The sequence below is a fragment of the Alligator sinensis genome, unplaced genomic scaffold (assembly GCF_000455745.1).
Source record: "Alligator sinensis unplaced genomic scaffold, ASM45574v1 scaffold869_1, whole genome shotgun sequence".
Classification (NCBI taxonomy): Eukaryota; Metazoa; Chordata; order Crocodylia; family Alligatoridae; genus Alligator; species Alligator sinensis.
Genome location: NW_005842159.1, coordinates 1,925,062 through 1,930,044, shown reverse-complemented (window position 1 = coordinate 1,930,044; position 4,983 = coordinate 1,925,062).

The window sequence follows — 4,983 nt, the reverse complement described above, 5'->3', positions numbered from 1 at the left end:
TTCCTGCATCCCTCCCAGCAGTTCCATGGACTCCGTGGGTTTCTGGAGACTGCTGAGCACCCAGGCCACCCCAATTAGCTGCCAGACATGGGCAAGTATGCTCCCAGCCCCCTGCCACATCACTGTGGACCCTTGCCAGTGCCCAGCCCTAGGCTTCCAGGAGAGCCCCAGAGTGAGTGGCCTCCATCGGGAGTTGCAGTGCACATGCCTCCATGTCCTGGCCTGCATACACCCTGCCATAGCATCCCACCACCCCCACCCAAGCATGGACACCCAGGAGCTGTGGTGTGTCCTGCTTTTTGCCCTGCACAACTCTCGCCAGAGGCTGAAGGACATCATGTGCGCTTACCTAGTCATGATACACCAGTGGGTCGCTGTGGCACCTGTGGCAGCCCAGCCAGTGGCAGTAGAGGGGGTGGGTGCTCCATGGAAGGAAGGATCAGGCCTGTCAGAACTCCAGCACAAGCAACGTGCAGCAGCATGAGGCATCTGGTGGCACAGGATGCTTATGCCAGATGGCAGGAAAAGGGGGGGCTCCCTGGGCTCCTGCAGCCAGCTGCTATATGCCAGACTTCTGAGGGGCCCAATCCTTCCCTGGGAAGAATGTCCCCCGTCCTCCTGCCCCTGCCAGCTGGGCTGATGCCACCACCAGCTGTTCACTGGAGCTTCAAGGGGCCTGATCCTTCCTTCCTTGGACCGCCTGCCTTGCCCCTCATTACTACCAGTCGGGCTGCTGGGGTCACATTACAACCACCACAAACCATCCTTCCTCCCAGTAGTTTCTCAAGTGCTCAGAAGTCTACAGACATTGTATGAAGAGAGACTAGCTTTGCATCTGAAATTTGCATGCTGTAACTATAAGACAAATCTGTTTTCTGGGTTGTCTCAACATTGCAGAGATTGAGAACATCATTGTTCAGCTACTTTTTTTATCTGTACTTTTCGGTGATAAAGCAAAACTGGAAATTATACCACTGCTGTTTGTTCAGTATCCATTCAGATAAATAGACCAGTCTCTCAGACAGTCACTCTGCCAACTCTTAATGTGCTCTGAATAGACACACTGACAAGGTTTGCTATAGCCAGTTTGTTTAGAGAAAAATACTGAGATACATAATAAGCTATGCTTAACTTCAGTATCAGGATGACAAGACACTAGGGCTAGAAGAGACTGCATAAGGTGATTTAGTACAGCACTACGTTCAATGCAGGACCATCCCTAACTGAACCATCCCAGCCAAGTGTCTGTCTAACCTGCTGTTGAAAACTTCCAAGGATAGTAAGTCCTCAGTTTTTTTAGGTAGCCTATTCCAATGACCGACTACCCTCACAACCAGAAAATTCCTCCTAACCTTCTACCTAAATTTCTTCTGCTGCAGTTTGAAGTCATAGCTCCTAGTTTTGTCCCCTAAGGTCACAGAGAATAGTCTCTTGCTATCCTCTCTGTAATCTCCCTTCTGATATTTCAAGGCTGTTGTCAAATCTCCCCTTAGCCTTCTCTTCTCCAAACTAAATACCCCTACTTCATTCAGCTTTTCCTCATAAGTCTTGCTTCCCAGGCTAAGGTTTACTTTTGTGTTAGAGAAAAGCTCATATCAATTTTAATTAACTATGAAACTTAAATCCATTGGTTACAGCTGCAAAAACTCTAATGAATGTATGTGGTAGCATAGGGGAGAGGCAGGCTGAACATTTAGAGACTGCATTTGGGGCAACTAACAAAAACAAACAAACAAACATAACAGTGCAGTTTTGCTAAATAATTATTGTATGTGTCGCAACAGTACCTAGAGGCCCTAATTAAATTGGGTGCTGTACAAACATATACTGAGAGATCCTGCCTCAAACAGCTTGCAATTTAAATGGCTGAGAGACAAAGAGTGGAAAAGACTCGTCTGCTCAGCTCAGAGACTGAGTCAGGAACGAAACTAAGAACCAACTCCCAATTCAGTTCCTTAGATGCTGGGTTATAAACGGATTAACTTATACTCATCCTTAACATTAAAATGTTAATGTTTGGACTGATTATAGACATGAAAAAGCAAGTCCACTTTGCTATTATTTGTTGAAAGAGTTAGTATAGATGAGAAATAATATTGGAACTAAAATTTCACAAGTATTTTAAACATGTAAATTTAACTATGTATTAGAGCGTCCATTTGAATCGATGAAATCAACTACACAACCCCTAATAATGGCTAGAAAAAAACAGAGGCGATAAAAGACTTATTCATTGATCCAACTTTCTAGATACTGCACATTATTTAGTCAAGGGGTGGCCAACCTTTACCAGGCATGACACAAGTGGCATGAGCAACCTGTGTATGTGAAACACATGACACCCCTTGATTCTGGCAAAGCCCTACTCCCTGACCTGGAAATTTCCAGTAGGCACATCTATACATTCATTAATGTGACATAATTATGGTGTATTAAGTTAGTACCTGTATTGATAGGTACTAACCTAATGCACCCTAATCACCACTACTGTGCATTAATGCAGATGAATGTTTTTTTTTAGTGATGTTAATGCGCATTAGACTAAATCTACTATGCATTAACACATTAGCACGGGTTTTGGGGACTGCGCTAATGTTCAGTAGAATTAGTCTTCTGCACATTAAGCATCTCATGTAGATATGTCCAGTGTCCTCTAGCAGCAACATGGAGTGTCCAGCAGGTGTCCTCCACCTGTTCCTGGGGAATCCACCTGCTTGCCCCCCTGCTTGCCCCAGTTTGGATGTTCAGTGCCCCCCATACCCCTCCTACCCTAGTACACTGGGACATAGTAGCTGAAAGACAAAAAAGCCTTGCAGCATGCCAGCTACCCATGGGCACCTGCTGGCAGTGGCCAAGGTGCAAAGGTCACAGTCCCAAAGTTCTGTTCCTGCCATCCCAGGTGTCAGGGTACCTGGCTCAGGCTTCTGAGCTGTGGGAGCCAGGCTTGGGTTTGTGGTGCTGTGACCACATGCAGGGGCATGGGGGTCTCTGGCTGGGTCAGGGGCTGTGGGGCTGTGCTCACACACAGGGGCATGGGGGTCCCTGTTGTTGGCACTGGATTTATAACCCAGATACCTTGTTCCAGGTGGACCCAAACACTCAGACCAACCATGACCTTCCCATTTGATAACAGGAAAATTTTATTGATACACAGTGATAGCAGGTAAGAATAATGCAAACAATTCTATATCTACCAGTCCTAGGGATCACAGAATCAAGATACATCTAGCCAGTACACAAGTGTCACTCTAAGGTTCTCTCTTGAATGTCAGATGTCAGCAGCCTGGAGGTCAGAGACTGAGGCCCATTCGTGCACCCCCCACCTAGTGGGGTGGGTGAGACAGGCTGGTGGTATGCCCTCTGCCCATGGTGGCATCAGCCTCCCCTCTCAGAGACCCTTTGCTGCTTTAAAATCCCTCCTTTTGTATTCTTTCTATCCTACGATGACTCATCTTTGGGCATCACTTCACTGATTGGTCTCTCTGTGGTCATCATACTGTCCACATTCGCTTCTGTCAGCACATTCCTTTGTTTTACAAACCCATCACATGCACACATCCTAATTTGGGTCTTTCTGGTGTCCTTCTAATTTGGTCCATCTACCAAAACTGGAAATCCCAAGGGCTCTGCAGCTCGGCACTATGACCTTGTCAATGCAGCAGAGTTCCAGATTTCATGTTATGGAACAATGTGGTACGTCTTCAATTTCTCGGCCTCTGCACCTTCTTGCTGATTACCTGTGTCAGACACAGTGGACCTTGAAGAAAACTGTTACAAACAGGCTTTTAGAAACCAATTAGCACTTGCCACTCTCCTGGACCATTGTTGTAATGCAATATCTACTTCACCTACAAGCCAGTTCCCAAAAGCAAACCTCTAAATGCCATTTTTAGCCATCCCCTGGCTGGGTGTATGGGATCTAGGGTCAGGGCTTGTGGGGCACTTCCCACGTGCAGGGTCATGGCAGTTCTTGGCTGGGTATGCAGGAGTCTGGGTTAGAGTCCATGGGGTTGTGCCCAAGCATAGGGGTTCTCCTGAGCTCACTGTCAGGTCTCTGTGTACATCACAGTGCTTTGTGATGGGGTGCGGGGTTCGAGCTCAGGGATATAGGTGCCCAGTTCCCAGGACTTGTGAAGGGAAAAGATGTCCCTGCAGGGGAGCAGTAGCAAGGGGGCTGCAAGGAAGCCTGGGATGCCAGAAGACAGTGACCTAACTTGAATCAATAGGGGATCTGACTCTGGTACAGAAGTTCCATTTACTGGTATAACCTAAATCAATTAGATTTGAGTGCACATCAAACCATAGTTTCATAGTTGGTAGGGTCGGAAGAGACCTGAGCAGATCATCAAGTCCGACACCCTGCCACGGCAGGAAAAAGTACTGGGGTCAAATGACCCCAGCACGGTGTTCATCTAACCTCCTCTTAAAGACACCCAGGGTAGGAGCCAGCACCACTTCTTTTGGAAGTTGGTTCCAGATCCTAGCTGCCCTGACTGAAGTAGCGCCTCCTGACGTCTAGTCTGAATCTACCCTCTGCCAGCTTGTGACCATTATTTCTAGTCACTCCTGGTAGTGCTCAGGGGATCAGGGACTCCCCCAATGCCTGCTGGTCCCCTCTGACTAGTTTGTAAATGGCCACTAGATCCCCACTCAGCCTTCTCTTGTGGAGGCTGAACAGGTTCAGGCCCCTTAGCCTCTCCTCGTAGGGCCTGCCTTGCTGCCCCCTGATCGTGTGGGTGGCCCTCCTCTGGACCCTCTCAATGTTGTCCACATCCCTCCTGAAGTGTGGCGCCCAGAACTGGATGCAGTACTCTAACTGTGACCTGACCAGTGTCGCATAGAGGGGGAGGATCCCCTCCTTAGACCTGCTTGAGATTCATCTGTGGATGCATGACATGGTGTGGTTGGCCTCCCTGACCGCATCCCCACACTATCGGTCCATGTTCATTTTGGCATCAATAATGATTCCAAGATCCTTTTCTG